At 47.2% G+C, this 18111-nt stretch overlaps 1 protein-coding gene across 1 annotated transcript in view; it reads left to right on the forward strand.

Annotated features, from left to right (window-relative positions):
* PDE8A (phosphodiesterase 8A) overlaps nt 1-18111 on the forward strand; it is a 523736-nt gene that overhangs the window by 17604 nt on the left and 488021 nt on the right. The gene's annotated exons all lie outside the window — the stretch shown is intronic.

The raw sequence follows: 18111 nt of genomic DNA on the forward strand, positions 1-18111 counted from the left end.
AGGGGTATTGGCAGATCCCTCTGGCGGAGGCTGCCAGAGAAAAGACGGCATTTGCTACCCCAGAGGGTCTATTTCAGTATGTGCATATGCCGTTTGGACTGCACGGAGCACCGGCGACCTTCCAGAGACTGATGGATCGAGTCCTGAGGCCACATAGGCAGTACACTTCGGCCTATTTGGACGACATTGTCATTTACAGCTTGGACTGGGAGACTCATCTCCAGAAAGTACAAGCTGTGATTGACGACCTGTGGGAGGCAGGTCTAACCGCGAACCCCAAGAAATGTCACATCGGGCTAGAAGAAGCCCGGTATTTGGGGTATGTAATTGGGAGGGGTGTTGTTAAACCCCAGGTTGATAAGATTCAGGCGGTTCAGGACTGGCCACAACCTGTCAACAAGAAGCAGGTGCAAGCCTTCCTGGGGATCGCCGGCTATTATCGCCGGTTCATACCCAATTTTGCAGCCATCGCTACCCCCCTGACGGATCTTACAAAAGGGAAAGACTTCGTCATGATTAAATGGAGTTTAGCGGCTGAAGACGCCTTCCATAGCCTAAAACAGGCACTTTGCTCTCAGCCCGTACTGGTGACTCCGGACTTCCGTAGCGAGTTTGTGGTACAAACGGATGCCTCTGATACAGGTATCGGGGCCGTACTCTCACAAGTGAGGGACGGAGTGGAACACCCAGTCCTCTATCTCAGCAGGAAGCTGAATAAACATGAGCAAAGGTATGCAGTCGTGGAAAAAGAGTGCCTCGCCATTAACTGGGCTCTAGAGGCCCTCAAATATTACCTGGTGGGCCGAAAGTTCAGGCTGATCACTGACCATGCCCCTCTCAAGTGGATGCACTTGAACAAGGAACGGAATAGCCGGGTGACCCAGTGGTTCCTTGCCCTGCAGGCCTACACTTTTAAGGTGGAGCACCGCCCAGGGGTACAGATGGGGAATGCAGATGCCCTGTCCCGAGTGCACTGTTTGGCGGGTGTCATTGCTCGACCGGAGTGGTCTGAGCAGAAGGGGGGGATATGTGAGAATCATGTGGGAATAGTGGATGAGGGCAGGTATATCTCGCCCAGATTCCTTTCCTATGTGGCCTAGTCTGGTCAGTATCACACCTGCTTACTAATGAATAATGGGAGGCGGATATAAAAGGATGCCAGGTGGTTGTGTGAGTGTATCAGCCTGGGAACACAGAGAGCCTATCTGTGTGAGAGACACACGTGAGTGGAAGCAGTGCCCACTGCAACTGTGGTTTGGCTGGACGGGAGAAGCCCGCCAGTTGGTAGTTAGGTTGTCCATTGTTTAGTTAGTGCCGGACAAGCAAGGATTTGTTTTATGTTTTATTTCCTTTTGCATTGCTTTCACCGTTAATAAACCTGACCCAGGGTCAGTTACACCCGAATCCCAGCTCTGCGCCTGAGTTTCATGCTGAATGCACGTGACCTTTGACCCCAGCAAAGGCGATCCCGGAGTGTTTTATCACAATATATATATATATATATATATGCATTCTATGTGTATATATCTATTCTTTCTTTCTTTATTAAACCTGTCAGTGTGAGTTTACCGTATAGCGCACTGAATTGCCGGCTTTTCTAAAAGACACCGGGTGCGTATTTCTCGCAAGTCACATGTTTTGTCTGTGTGTAATCCATATTTTTTGCGCACCCATACACTTGCATTGGCGTATTACGGGCGTAGTACGCTGACAATCGCAGCATGCTGCGATTGGCACGGACTGTAGAATACGGATGAGAAATATACGGCTGTTGGGAGCAAACCCATAGAGAATAATTTGTCCGTGTGTAATGCGTGCTTTTAACGCCTCTCACTCGTCCGTATTCCTCGCCAGTGTGACCCCGGCCTTATTCTGAGTCTCAGATGAGAACTGCCCATTCAAGCCTATGAGGGGGGATGGATTCCACATGGAACATCTGAGTGGCATCTGATTTTTATGGATACATTTCTATTATATACCTAGAAAACTATATTTGATCATAAAGATTTTTTAATGTAGGTGTATGAAAATGAATTGTATATGGATGTCACACGGACATAAAAAATCGACACAGAACTGGCACAGAGCTGAAAATTGGATGTAAATTAAAAAAAATGTCTGCATTTTCTTGATTAAACTCTAAGGATTTTTCATACTCTTGCCTTCACCCAGCCTAAAGGGTCAGGATATAATTTCTGAAATATATAGCAAAGCAGTGTTATACTAGGTGAGTTTATATAATGATTAGATGTAGAGTTATAAAATCTCACACTGTCTGTCTTTACTACCTGTATGTGCTATGTGCAGAATTTTCAATGTATTTCTATAGTCTGCAGCTTTAGCTTGACTTTCTGCCTCTTGCTTGTAAGAGCTGACAAAGAGAAATCTTTCAAAAGCAGGAGGCAGGGAAGACAGACTGAAGTTTCATCATATATAATACATGCAAGCTCTGCAGGGTTTGAAGACAGCAATTCTATTTAAGTAATATAGTTAGTGCAATGTGATAAGACCCCAGAACCTTTGCATCATGGGAAATGTATGCTACATTAGAAAAACAATATTAAAAGGAAAGAAAGAATCAACATGGCAGACAACCCATAATTGTCAAATCAACTACAACAGGTACACACTAGGCATTCTCAAGGGCCTCTACATAATGTCTTTCTTAGTAGCTTTTGCTGTACTAAATATGGAAAAAAACTGTGACCCACAGTTGAGCAATGCAATGACCTGCACTTGGAACAAACTATGAATTCAGACATTCATGATGAGAATAAACTGATTTTGAGTTAATCAAAATTGTGTTTTATAGAAAACCATGTTAATAAATTATGTTCTGAGAAATATACATATCATATTATTAGTCTCCCTATCATTGCATCACTTCACATCGTCGACCCTGGAGTGTGTGTTAGTGATAGCACATCATTAATTCATTTGCTGCCTAAGCAGTCATCCTCTGTAGGTACTGCCTGATGTGTATTAATCATTTCTTGATAATGGATAAAGTTCTGCATTTATTTTGACTTTGTACTTGGTTTTCCGGTTGGATTGATTTCAGGATCTGTGACTTCTATCTTACTTTTCTTTGATTTAGTCCATTCTGTCCAAAGTTGGATTCACAAAGAAGAACATTGAAAAAGTATAACTTAGATGCACAGCGGCTTTGTCCGAGACACTGGTTGTATCGCCAAAGATCGCTGTATGCCACTGCTACACACGTAGTCAAAATTGTTGGTACTCCTCGTTTAATGACAGAAAAACCCACAATGGTGACAGAAAAAACTTGAATCTGACAAAAGTAATAATAAATCAATAGTCTATGAAAATGAACAAATGAAAGTCAGACATTGCTTTTCAACCATGCTTCCACAAAATTAAAAAAAAAATAAAACTCATGAACTAGGCCTGGACAGAAATGATGGTACCCTAAACTTAATATTTTGTTGCACAAACTTTTGAGGCAATAGCTGCAATCAAATGATTCCTTTAACTGTCAATGAGACTTCTGCACCTCTCGACAGGTATTTTGGCCCACTCCTCAAGAGGAAACTGCTCCAGTTGTCTCGTGTTTGAATGTTGCTTTTTCCAGACGGCATGTTTCAGCTCTTTACAAAGATGCTCAATAGGATTTAGGTCAGGGCTCATAGAAGGCCACTTCAGAATAGTCTAATGTTTTCCTCTTAGCCATTCTTGGGTGTTTTCAGCTGTGTGTTTTGAGTCATCCTGTTGCGAGACCTATGACCTGCGACTGAGATCAAGCTTTCTGACACTGGGTAGCACATTTCTCTCTAGAATCCCTTGATAGTCTTGAGATTTCATTGTACCCTGCACAGATTCAAGACACCTTGTGCCAGATGCAGCAAAGCAACCCCAGAACATAATAGAGCCTCCTCCATGTTTCACAGTAGGGACAGTGTTCTTTTCTTGTTATGCTTCATTTTTCGTAGAGCTGATGTGCCTTGCCAAAAAGTTCCATTTTTGTCTCATCTGTCCATAGGACATTCTCCCAGAAGGTTTGTGGCTTGTCAACATGTAGTCTGGCAAATTCCAGTCTGGCTTTTTTTATGATTTTTTTCAACAATGGTGTCCTCCTTGGTCGTCTCCCATGAAGTCCACTTTGGCTCATACAACGACGGATGGTGCGATCTGACACTGATGTTCCTTGAGCTTGAAGTTCACTTTTAATCTGTTTAGAAGTTTTTCTGGGCTCTTTTGTTATCATTTGTATTATCTGTCTCTTTGACTTGTCATCAATTTTTCTCCTGCGATCACTTCCAGGGAGGTTGGCTACAGTCCCATGTAGCTTAAATTTCTGAATAATATGTGCAACTGTAGTCACAGGAACATCAAGCTGCTTGGAGATGGTCTTATAACTTTTACCTTTAACATGTTTGTCTATCATTTTCTTTCTAATCTCCTGAGACAACTCTTTCCTTCACTTCCTCTGGTCCATGTTGAGTGTGATAGACACCATGTCACCAAACAGCACAGTGCGTATCTGTAGCCCTCTATACAGGCCCACTAACTGATTCCAAGATTGTAGACACCTGTGATGCTAAGTAGTGGACACACCTTGCTTTAACATGTCCCTTTTGTCACATAGTTTTTAGGGGTACCATCATTTCTGTCCAGGCCTATTTCATGAGTTTTTTTTTTTTTTTTTTTTAAATTCTGTGGAAGCATGGTTGAAAAGCAATGTCTGTCTTTCATTTTTTCATTTTCATAGATTTTTTTATTTGTTATTACTTTTGTCAGATTCAAGTTATTTCTGTGACCATTGTGGGTTTTTCTGTCATTAAACGAGGGGTACCAACAATTTTGACCGTGTGTACATCACAGAATATAGTGAGTGAAAGGGGTTGCATTGCATATCCCCCGTCCCTGATATCACACCTCCAATACCACACTATTTATATTCCTCACCACTGTGCCCATATAATACTGCAATTCAATTCATGCCAGAGAGTGACAATATACATGCCACAGAACAGACTTGTAACTGTACCCATATGATATTACCCAGGCCAGCCATATTAGTCCAAAATGTGCTGCCCATAAATATACCAGTCACAGTACCTTTATAATGAAAGAAATAGCAGTATTTATTATATGTATCCAGACTTTGGTTACATAATGGAATCAGCCAATGTATCCACAAAATATTATCATCTGTAAGTATACATAATAGTGACAGTCTCAGTGCATGTAAAATAGTACAATGACTAGAGAATATAAAACAGGAGCAAATAATAGAAATGTATTCTGGTCTGAGTAAGCCCCTTCTAGTGTCCTTATAAGGCCACATTCACACGTTCAGTATTTGGTCAGTTTTTTACATCAGTATGTGTAAGCCAAAACCAGGAGTGGAACAATCAGAGGGAAAGTATAATAGAAACACGTCACGACTTCTGGATTTATTACCCGTTCCTGGCTTTGGTTTACAAATACTGATGTGAAATACTGATAGTGTGGCCATAGCCTAACATGTATGCTTTGCGATCGTCCTGCTTGGTGTGACATAGACATATGGCTACATTCCTATATTGAGTATTTGATGAGTTTTTGATGTTGCCGATTTTGTGGAGCGTTTCTGTGCCTATTATGTACATTAGGTTACTTGCGTTTTTTGTAGCATTTTGAGTGCTTTATCTTGCATGCCTTTTTATCACTTTTTTGAAGCTGATGTACAAGTTTATTTTTGGTATAAAAAAATATTCAGAATTGAGAGTCCTCAGTGGTTGATACCTTTTAATGGCTAACTGAAAAGATGGTAAGACCTTGCAAGCTTTCGAGACTACTCAGGTCTCTTCATCAGGCATTGACTAATACAAAATCTGAAGAATCACATATTTATACACAACACAGCAGAGAAATAATGCAATAGATGAGACAAGAGACATGAAGCAGAATTATCATTATGGGAGAGGGATGAGCATACATATTGAAACAGTTCATAGATAAGGAGTCTGGATGTTTTTTTGTCCTCTGATTGGGGTCTCCTAATGTGTTGTGATGCTCCCACAAGGTCTTAGGAGCAAATTCCTTAATTGATGTAAAAAGACATAAATCCATGCGACACATTCATTCCAGCATTGAGAGTGTCAAAGGTCATCATGAGCTTGTACTCCCAGACTCTTCTCTCTTCTCTATTTTTGGTATGTCACTTTTGTAAATAAAACCATTTTGTTTTTGATACTTCCTGGTATTTTGCTTTGTCAAAACTTCATATGTAGATTAAAAGTTTTCTTAGTGCATTTCTGACACTTAAAAACGCAGGTGCAAGTATGTGGAGAAAATCTGTACATAAAACTCAGTGTACCGCAAGAGAAATTGACATGTATCAGATGTGAAACACATGCCACAGGTCAGTCTAAGCCAAAAAATAAGCACAGTGGGCATGGGCTTTCTATGAATTCTGTCCACTGGCTGGAATTGAAAGATGCGGCATTTTTTTACACCAAAAATATGCATCAAAAACTCATTGTGGGCCTATGGCCGTAGAGCAGGCTGAGATCGGGTGTGTGGCGATTATGCTTTATTTCCAGATTGAACCCCTGCTGTTTGCTGACAAGATCTTAATGGCTCTTACCCTTTCCAAACAATGGCACATACCATGCTGACACATGGTATCAAGTGATTATGGAACTGTAAGGCTATGTTCACATAGTCAAAAACTTCTTGCTGCCTACTTCATCTAGACGTATATGGCCGAAAATGCTGCACACCAGAGGGCACACATGCATCATCATCGTCAGTGGCCTGACAGCGCATATGCCATTTTTCAGGGGTTCGAATGTAAGCCACAACAGAGCCACTGAACGCAGTGACAAACTCTAAGAGAACCCGGCTTTAGTCCTTGTAGTATTACTTCATAACTTATTATATTTATTTTGGCGCAGAAGAGAATTCAATGTTATTAGTAGGAGTAAACCATTGATAGGAGATAGGAAATTGTAAATACTAGGAGTAGTCTGTCTCTTCTATCTACGTTAGAAAATGTATTTGCTAGTGAACCCAGTTTTCAGGTATATTACACTATAGTGGTTTTATTCTCAATATACATAGTAACATATTCCTATGAGCATTTAAGGGTTTTTTTCGCTGATCAAAATATTGCTTAAAGAGTTTTCCTATGAATAGATTTTGCAATAATAATAAATTCCACAATTGGATGTGTGAAAACAATGTTCCTGTGCTGAGATAATCTTATAAATGTGCACCTGCTGTGTACTGTGTAATAGCTGTCTCGCTGTTCAGGAATATTGTCTGATTATGCCACAGCTCCTGGGCAGGGGAGGAAGCAAAAGAGCATATAGATATTACAGCAGGAGATCGCATGTGATTCTTTCTGTGAGGTACAATATTGCTTAAAAACAGGCAGGTAAATTTTTTGCCTCACAGAAAGAATTAGCTGTGACCCCCTGCTGTAATGTCTGTATACTCTATTTTGCTTTCTTCCCTGCCCAGGAGCTGTGGTATAATCAGACCATGTTCCTGTACAGTCAGACCCAGCCATTACACAGTAATGGGGTTGAATCTGTCCTAGTGACAGATTATCTGTAAAAATAAAAGGTTTTGGCATTTACTTTCAACCTGAGCCTTAGTTGGTAGTACTGTGAGATGTGGGTCGACTCACCAAGGCGGTATAATTGAAGATAAATGTAACTAGTTGGCCCATGCGAAATTTTCGCACATTGGTCGTAGGGGGCGCAGGCAATTTCAGAAAAAGCAAGCTGGTCAAATGTAAATGTATTTCATGAGATGATGAACACAGACAGGTATTTATACATGTAGATTGGTAATACAATAAATTGGTTTGATAAGTAGAGGCCAAAAAATGTCTTCCAGTTGAGATGCCACTGGCAGGTCGTTGTTTCTTTCTGCAGGTTTATGAAAATGAATGTTTAAACAGTAATTAGAGATAAAATCGTGAATGTGTGGTTTGTTTGACTCTTGCTGAAGGGAGTAAGTTTACCTTTCAAATGGTGCATCATTTGTGTGTGTGGGGCGAAATAATCTGTGAAAAAGCAGTGCATGTTTACAAATGTGTTTGCATATGTGTCTCACCTGCAGTGAAGTGTGCAATCCTCCAATGTGCCTGAAATAGGCTGGGCAAGCACTTGAGCAAGCTGGAAAGACCCCAAGGCAAATGTTTGGATTTGTTTGTGAATGTCTGTAAGCAGCTTGGTGGTAGTGTGTTTTGGGCTAGTGTGTTGCCACCTGCAGGTAATTTGACCTTTCAAATGGTGTATCATTTGTTTGTGTGGGTGGAGTATGAACGGAGCAAGTGTATAGGCAATAGGGAGTGCATGTTTACAAATGTGTTTGCATATGTGACTCACCTGCAGTGAAGTGTGCAATCCTCCAATTTGCCTGAAATAGGCTGGGCAAGCAGTTCGGAAGCTGGAAAGCCCGCAAGGCAAATGTTTGGATTTGTTTGTGATGTCTGTAAGCAGCTTTGTAGTAGTGTACTTTGGGGTAGTGTGGTACCACCTGCAGGTCATTTCTCCTTACTGCAGGTTTATGAAAATTAATGTTTAACCTGTATTTTGTGATCAAATTGTGGATGTGTGGCTTGTTTGGCTATTTTCTTGCTGAGGGGGCAAGTTTACCTTTCAAATAGTGTATTATTTGTGAGTGTGGGTGGAGTATGAACGGAGATACAAAGTAATCACTGAAAAACAGTGTTGAGAAATAATAGAATAGATTGTACTCACTCCGGAATAATCTTTGTACTTGTCAATAGATTTGTTTCTTTATAATTAACTAGATGGAGGCTCGATGCTATCGCATCGGGAGGGCGGTAATGTCACAATGGCAGGTTTTGCAGCATTGAGAATCTCTCCCCCCATGTGTTTCCCCACCTATCCACTCTCTCCTTCCCCATGTGCTCATTTCTCCTGTCTGTGCTCTCTTCTTTGATCTGTCTACCTCGTGTGCTATCCCCCTTGTCTGCTGTCTCTCTCCTTCCTGTGCTGTGTTCTCCCTTCATATGCTGTACCGTTTGAGCTGTCTCCCCCCTGTGCTCTGTCTCTCTCACGCCAGTGTATGACCATGTACAGAACATACCACAGCTCCTGGGCAGGGGAGGAAGCAAAAGTCAATACTGAGATTACAGCAGGAAATCGCAGAGGATACATTTTGTGAGGTAAAATATTGTTTAAAATTAGTCAGTTAAATATTTAACCTCACAAAATGAATCCTCTGTGATCCCCTGCTGTAATGTCAGTATTGTCTTTTGCTTCCTCCCCTGCCCAGGAGATGTGGTATACTCCGTACATGGTCAGACACAGGCAATTTTTAAAATGAACTTTCGTTCGAGGGAAAACCCCTTTAATGTGACCGGCTCCCTCTGTCTGTAGACACATTGCGCATCTGCCGCCGGGATCAGCCGAAGATTCACTGTGCCTGTTCGGAATATGCTCAGGCGCAGTGCAACGGTGTTCCGCTGGTGGTACCGCGCAAGAGGCTGCATGAGTGTAAGTGTGAGTGTGTGAGTGTGAGTGTAAGTGTGCGTGTAAGTGAGTGTGTGTGAGTGAGTGTGATTGTATGAGTCTGAGTGTGTGTGAATGTGAGTGTGTGACTGTGAGTGTGAGTATGTGAGTGAGTGTGGTGCGATGGTGTTCCACTGGTGGTACCGTGCAATAGGTTGGTACCAGCAGCAGTTTCCATATTAAGACACCCATCACTTGGGTGTCCCAATATGGCAGTCAGTGAACTTCCTCCGCTTGGAATTCTGGGATACGGTGACATCTGGACAGAACAGGAAATGAAAACATTACAAGGCAATTATATAAATAGATGGTGTTTTAGCCACTAGATGGCAGTGGTTTGCAGATTCATAAGACTGTCACCTGTATGTCAGTTGGCACACAGGGATAAAACCAGTTTGAATCGCCCCCAGCGTCAGTTGGAGAACTGAGGTATGACTGAGAGTTGCAGGCGGCCTTCTTGAGCAGGGTCTGCAGGAATGAGGATTGTATAAGTTAATGCTGGAGAGGGATGTGGTGAAATGCCCTCGCGACAGCAACCGCATGAGTAAAGGAGCAGCAGCAGATTGAGGCTGAACAGAATCGGTATTCGATCCTGTCTGGATGTGAGGGAATTCCTGATGTAAAAGCTGTTAAAGAACAGAAAGGACCCGAGACCTGTGAAGTGAAAGGTGCTGCATCAAGCACATGCCTTCTCAGTATTGCTCACCAGCTGGAAGAGCTCTGCATCCATCTGCGTGTCCTGATTGTGTCATTCGGAGCAGACTCGGCGACAGGGCTGCCACTTGGAATTCGGGGCCCCATACTGGCAACATTTTCGGGGTCCCCTTGAGACTCCGCCCAGGCTCCACCCCTCGAACTGTCCACAGCCCCACCGCTCTCTCTTGGAAAAATTCCACTTCTCACCAATCACACATTAACAGTTCCCATCACCAGATCACACATATAACCAGCAGCCTTTGTTTTGGCCAAAACATTTTTTTAAGCTGCCACCAAGACACAGTAGACTCTTTTGGCCAGGCCCTACTCTAACTTATTAAATATTTGTTAAAATATGCAATACAATTTAGGTATATTTTAAAAATTTTTAAATGACCAATAATATCACACACAAGGGACAAATACCACCGTACCATGACCAGACACCATATTACCACCACACAGTGACCTATAATACCACATACAAAGAACAAATACCGCCACACCATGATCAGACCACATATTAAAACCACAGTGACCAAATAATATCACATACAAGGGACAAATGCTGCCACACCATGACCAGACCACATATTACCACCACATGATGACCAATAATATTACATACAAGGAACAAATACCACCACACCATGGCCAGTCAACATATTGCCACCACTTTGTGACTGAATACTACAATGCTGATCAGTAATAAAAAAAAACAATACTAATATCACCATATGTGCCGTTATACACAGGAGATCTGTACTTAGTATGCAGTGTCAGTGTAAAGGTAATACAGTGATCACTGGTGACATTGTACACAGGAGCTCTGTATATAGTGTATAATGTAAATGTAATACAGTGATCACTGGTGACATAATAATAGTAATAATATTCCCTATCCTGGCCCCCATGTATCTCATTACTGGCTCCAGCCATATGTTCTCCCATCCTGCCCTCATGAGTATCCATTCTGCCCCATATGATCTCCCCATCCTGCCCCATCTGTCCCATGATCCTACCACAACTTTCCCATTATCCTGCTCCATCTGTCCCATGATCCTGACCCATCTGTCCCATGATCCTGTCCCATGAACCTGCCCCATCTGTCTCCATCCTGTCCCATATTTCTGCCCCATCTGTCTCCATCCCGCACCATATCTCCAATCCTGCCCCCTGTGGAGGGCCGTATTAAGAGTCTATGCTGCCCTAGGCACTTTTAGTGCCGTCTCCCCTATTGTTGAGTTTGACTAATGCAGACTCAGTCGACAGTGATTTAGGCTACTTTCACATCAGCGATTTTTGCCGTAAGCGATCTGTTACGCGGCAGATGCGGAAAAACTGCAAGATCTTCCGTGTAACGGATCACTTACGGCTGTCACGCTCACCGCCGGCTCCACACTCGCCGCTCCCGCCGCGTCCTCGGCTCCTGCTGCCGCCTCTCTCCGCGCTGGGTGCGCACGCCGCCTCCGGCGTGCTCCCGTGGCGGGCGCGCGCTCACCTGCACGCCTATCCTCCACCCCGCGCTCTGTCCCGGCGTTCGGCCCGGGGCGCATGCGCACCCTGCGCTCCAGGTCCCACTACAGGCCAAGCCAGGCCTTCTCCCCGCCCTCCTGACCCTGCTGACCTGACCCGGAGACTCCTGCCTCTATAAGAGGCAGCCTCTTCCTCCAGCTCACCGCCTGATCGTCACTTCCTCTCCCTGTGACTCTGGCCCCAGCCTGCCTGCCTTTTTCCTGCTGCTCTTACCCTTTCCTCGTGCTTCCTGTCTAACCGTTCCTTGTGTTCCTCCCAGTGCCCGCCATCTTGTCTCCGTGTTCAGCCTGTGCCCTGCGTCTGACCCGTGTCTTGCCGTTCCAGCCTTGCCTGCCTGTATCCTTCAGCCTCCGTTCCTGGCCTCCAGTCCTGCCGGTTCCAGTCCAGCTCATCCTTCCGCCTGCCCGCTGCATCCTCTACTGTGCACCTCCGTCCTCGGGTACCAGCTGCCGTGGTGAGTAGTTTCCCCTGGGCCTGTCCCAAACGCTCCCTGTATAGGGGGTGGTCCACCTGGTCCGCTCGCCCAGGGGAGGTTCGCTTGCCGCGGTCCAGTGGGTTCACCCTTGGGAATCCTTACAGAACGATCAGGCCATGGACCCCGCTGGTACTTCTACCCTGACCCAAAAGGAACTTCTGTTCCTGCGGGAAAATCAAGCGAGGATCATGTCGTTCCTCAAATCCATGGAGTCTCGTCTCTCGTCACTACAGGCCTCGGATCCAGGGAGTACCACCCAGATCGCCGGCCTCCAACAGGAGCTAGCTCAGCAGCGCGACACTCAGGCTCATATCCTGAACTACATGGCCTCGGTGGACAACCGCATGCTGGCCCTCCAGACCGCGGCCGCAGCCCCGGCACAGCCTGCGGTTCCGCTCCCCTCCCCTCGGCTGGCTAAACCCCCGCGTTATAGTGGCGACCCCAAGATGTGTAGAGGGTTTTTAAATCAATGCCAGCTACATTTTGAGTTGCTGCCACAACAGTACCCCACTGACCGTGCCAAGGTGGCCTTCATCGTGTCCCACTTAGAAGGAGAGGCTCTAGCGTGGGTTAACCCCCTCTGGGAGAGAGACGATCCCGTGGTCACCCAACTCTCCTTTTTTCTAGACACCTTTCGTAAGGTGTTTGATGAACCCGGTCGCCTTGCCTCCGCTACCGAGGCACTGTTCAATCTGCATCAGGGCACGCTTTCAGTAGGTCAGTACGCCATTCGGTTTCGCACCCTGTCCTCAGAGTTGGGTTGGAACAATGAGGCCTTGGTGGGAGCCTTTTGGCGGGGCCTTTCGGGGCGGATCAAGGACGAGCTGGCGGGGCGGGATACCCCCACCTCCTTGGAGGATTTAATCTCTTTGGCCACCCGCATCGACCTCCGCTTTCAAGAACGTTCACGAGAGCTCGCTAGGGACAGGAGACCTCTCCGCGCTCCTCCGGCCGCTCGGAGTCCACCTCGAGCCCGCTCGACTCCAGCCTCCACGCTCCCGCTACCAGAACCCATGCAAGTGGATCGCCTCAAACCGGTGGAGGAGCGTCGGAGAGAGAGGGTCGAACAGGGGCTCTGTTTCTACTGTGGGAGTGCGTCCCACTTTCTTCGTGCCTGCCCCACTCGTCCGGGAAACGCCTCCGCCTAGGACAGGTAAGAGAGGTCTTCCTAGGTAATTTTGACTCCTCTCTACCCTTGACCCTGTCTGTCCTTTTGCACCTGGATTCTAAACGTTTTTCTGAATGGGCCTATATAGATTCTGGGGCGGCCGGTAACTTCATCCAACTTGAGGCGGTTAGGAGACTTGGAATTCCTGTCAGATCCCTGGAGACCCCTCGGCAGATTGCTTCGGTCGACGGTCAACCCCTGCGGGAGTCCGTTACTCAGGTTACCGAAGAGGTGGAGCTTCAGGTCGGAGCCTTACACCGGGAGAAGATAGTATTCTATGTGCTGCCTTCTTTGTCCCATGCCATCCTTCTGGGACTTCCCTGGCTAAGGATCCACGAGCCTATCCTGGATTGGCGCTCTGGTGACGTTCTGCGATGGGGTCGACTTTGTCAAGATAAGTGCTTACTCCCTGTACAGCCGCCGAAATTTCCACGTCCTACGTCGATGTCTACCGAATTACCTTCCGCCTACTGGGCCTTTTTGGATGTCTTCGATAAGAAGGAAGCAGAGGTCCTGCCCCCGCATCGTCCATATGACTGCCCCATCGATCTGCTCCCCGGTTCTACGCCGCCTCGTGGTCGCATCTACCCGCTGTCTCCCTCCGAGACCCAGGCCATGTCCGAATACGTTCAGGAAAACTTGGCCAAAGGCTTTATTCGTAAGTCTTCCTCTCCTGCAGGCGCTGGGTTCTTTTTTGTCAAGAAGAAGGACGGGTCCCTGCGTCCCTGTATTGATTATAGAGGGCTCAACGTTATCACCATCAAGAATAAATATCCTCTGCCCCTCATCCAGGAGCTATTTGACCGTCTACGGGGTGCACGGATCTTCACTAAATTGGATCTTCGAGGGGCCTACAATCTGGTCCGGATCCGCTCCGGTGACGAATGGAAGACCGCCTTCAACACTCGTGACGGCCATTATGAATACCTCGTTATGCCCTTCGGCCTATGCAATGCCCCCGCAGTGTTCCAAGAATTTGTCAATGACATTTTCCGGGATCTTCTTTACTCCTGCGTGGTGGTTTACTTGGACGACATTCTGGTGTTTTCTCCTGATTTGTCCACACATCGAAAAGACGTGCGTCAAGTTTTACTTCGGTTGAGAACACATCGTCTCTACGCCAAGCTGGAAAAATGCGCCTTCGAACAGTCGTCTCTGCCGTTCTTGGGTTATATCATTTCCGATTCTGGCTTGCGCATGGATCCGGGAAAAGTGTCTGCGGTACTCAACTGGCCGCGTCCTCAGGGAATTAAGGCTATCCAACGGTTCCTGGGATTCGCCAACTATTACCGGCAGTTTATTCCGCACTTTTCCTCTCTGACTGCTCCCATCTCTGCTCTGATCCGAAAGGGAGCCGATCCTCACCACTGGCCTCCTGAGGCCGAGAACGCCTTCCGAACCTTGAGGCAAGCCTTTGCCACAGCCCCGGTGCTACATCGTCCAGAGGCGAACAAACCATTCACCCTAGAGGTAGACGCTTCTGCCACCGGAGCCGGTGCGGTTCTCTCCCAGAGATCTCCTTCCGGTCGTTTGGTGTCCTGCGGCTTCTTCTCCAAGACTTTCTCCCCTGCGGAGAGAAACTATACCATTGGGGACAGAGAGCTGCTTGCCATTAAGTTAGCCTTGGAAGAGTGGCGGCATCTTCTGGAAGGAGCAGTACACCCACTCCACATCTTCACCGACCACAAGAATCTAGCCTACATTCAATCAGCACAAAGGCTTAATCCCCGGCAGGCCCGATGGTCATTATTCTTTAACCGGTTCGATTTTGAGCTCCATTTCCGTCCGGGTGAAAAGAATCTCAAAGCGGATGCCCTGTCTCGATCCTTTCTGGTCACCGACAACGAGGAGGAGCTTTCACACATTGTGGAGCCAAGCAAGCTCATCGTAGTCGCGCCTGTTAACCTGACTTCCGTGCCCCCCGGCAAGACTTTTGTCCAAGACGATGACAGGAGGCGAGTTCTACATTGGGGTCATGCTACCAAGTTAGCGGGTCATGCCGGCCTCAAGAAAACATTCTCCCTCATCTCTCGTTTTTATTGGTGGCCTTCTTTGTCTCAAGATGTCCGAAGTTTCATCCTCTCCTGCCCATCGTGTGCCAAGAACAAGGTCCCACGTCAGCCACCCTCCGGTTTTCTGCATCCACTTCCGGTTCCCTCGGCTCCGTGGCAGCATATCGCGATGGATTTTATTACGGATCTACCGCGTTCCTCTGGTCACATGGTCATTCTGGTGGTCGTGGACCGCTTCTCCAAGATGGCCCACTTCATCCCTCTGCCCGGTCTACCTTCCGCTCCTGACCTGGCGAGAATTTTTATATCTCATGTCTTCCGGATTCATGGCTTCCCCAAGCACATTGTCTCGGACAGAGGGGTTCAGTTTACCTCGCGTTTCTGGAGGGCTCTATGCAAGCTGATGGAGGTAACGTTGGACTTTTCCTCCGCTTATCACCCTCAGTCCAACGGTCAAGCGGAACGCACGAACCAGATCCTCGTAGCATACCTCCGACATTTTTCCAACGGCCATCAAGACAATTGGTCCAACTTGCTTCCTTGGGCCGAATTCGCTTTCAACAACCATACCAGCGAATCCTCCGCCAAGTCGCCTTTCTTTACGGTCTACGGTCAACATCCTGGTATACCTCTGCCGGTACTCCCGACCTCGGGTGTGCCGGCGGCCGATCTTCTGACCGAGGAGTTCTCCAGGGTCTGGCAGGAGACCAAAACCGCACTTAAGCGAGCACGAGACGGGTTCAAAAAGCACGCCGATAAGAAACGCCTAGATTCTCCGCTGTACCACCCTGGGGATAAAGTTTGGCTATCCTCAAAATTTGTTCGTCTCAAAATTCCCTCCTACAAACTGGGTCCCCGCTACATCGGTCCCTTTGAGGTTCTAGCCCGTATCAATGACGTTGCCTACAAGCTGAAACTCCCCGCTTCACTGCGGATTCCTAATTCGTTTCACGTTTCCCTCTTAAAACCGGTCATACTCAACCAGTTTCATGCTTCTACGGGCAGCGCTCCCGCGCCCGTTTCCGCACAGGATGTCTTTGAGGTTAAGGAAATTCTTGCTATGAAATGATCTAGAGGTAAAACTTTCTTTTTAATTGACTGGAAAGGTTTTGGCACTGAGGAGAGATCCTGGGAACCCCGGGAGAACATTCAAGCTCCCCAGATTTTAGCTAAGTTTCTTTCCAGCCGTGGGAAGAGGGGGCGTAAAAGGGGGGGTACTGTCACGCTCACCGCCGGCTCCACACTCGCCGCTCCCGCCGCGTCCTCGGCTCCTGCTGCCGCCTCTCCCCGCGCTGGGTGCGCCCGCCGCCTCCGGCGTGCTCCCGTGGCGGGCGCGCGCTCACCTGCACGCCTATCCTCCACCCCGCGCTCTGTCCCGGCGTTCGGCCCGGGGCGCATGCGCACCCTGCGCTCCAGGTCCCACTACAGGCCAAGCCAGGCCTTCTCCCCGCCCTCCTGACCCCGCTGACCTGACCCGGAGACTCCTGCCTCTATAAGAGGCAGCCTCTTCCTCCAGCTCACCGCCTGATCGTCACTTCCTCTCCCTGTGACTCTGGCCCCAGCCTGCCTGCCTTTTTCCTGCTGCTCTTACCCTTTCCTCGTGCTTCCTGTCTAACCGTTCCTTGTGTTCCTCCCAGTGCCCGCCATCTCATCTCCGTGTTCAGCCTGTGCCCTGCATCTGACCCGTGTCTTGCCATTCCAGCCTTGCCTGCCTGTATCCTTCAGCCTCCGTTCCTGGCCTCCAGTCCTGCCGGTTCCAGTCCAGCTCATCCTTCCGCCTGCCCGCTGCATCCTCTACTGTGCACCTCCGTCCTCGGGTACCAGCTGCCGTGGTGAGTAGTTTCCCCTGGGCCTGTCCCAAACGCTCCCTGTATAGGGGGTGGTCCACCTGGTCCGCTCGCCCAGGGGAGGTTCGCTTGCCGCGGTCCAGTGGGTTCACCCTTGGGAATCCTTACAACGGCAACACTGCGTTCCGCCTCATTCATCCCCTATGGGACTTGCGGACGTGTGCGGCACTTGCTGTTTTGCCACAAGCCTTGTAGCCCTTTTGTTCCTTAGCGGTGATTAAAATTCATGCACTACACTGACAAGACATTTGAGAATTTGCATTTTGGACCATTTAAGAAATCTTATTACAAACCACACGTTTTTCATGAGAGATCTGCATGTTCTGCTCCCTGGACAAGTGACTCATACAAAAACGGGTGTCCAGGAGAGAACTAGTGTAATGATACCAGTCCAGAGAAAAAAAATACTATTGGATATTGCCTGGCATACTGTTCCAGTCCACCCTAACAACTGGATACTGCCTGGCATACGGTACCAGTCCACTATAACCATTGGATACTGCCTGGCATACTGTACCAGTCCACTATAATCATTGGATACTGCCTGGCATACAGTACCAGTCCATAAGAACCATAGGATACTGCCTGGCATACGGTACCAGTCCACTATAACCATTGGATACTGCCTGGCATACTACAGTACCAGTCCATAAGAACAATTGGATACTGCGTGGAATACAGTACCAGTCTATAAGAACCATTAGATACTGCCTGGCATACAGTACTAGTCCATAAGAACCAATAAACGCTAGCAGTTCATTGTAACCAAGGTACAAGTCAGTATATACCTCTGTACTGAACCAGTCCATTACAAACACTACCCAGTACACAGTGCCTGCCACTGCCAGTGCACCCTACCAGAGCTTGGACAGATAGGAAG

Source organism: Dendrobates tinctorius, unplaced genomic scaffold (assembly GCF_039654945.1).
Source record: "Dendrobates tinctorius isolate UK_male_01 unplaced genomic scaffold, ASM3965494v1 ptg000022l, whole genome shotgun sequence".
In the NCBI taxonomy this organism is placed as follows: domain Eukaryota; kingdom Metazoa; phylum Chordata; class Amphibia; order Anura; family Dendrobatidae; genus Dendrobates; species Dendrobates tinctorius.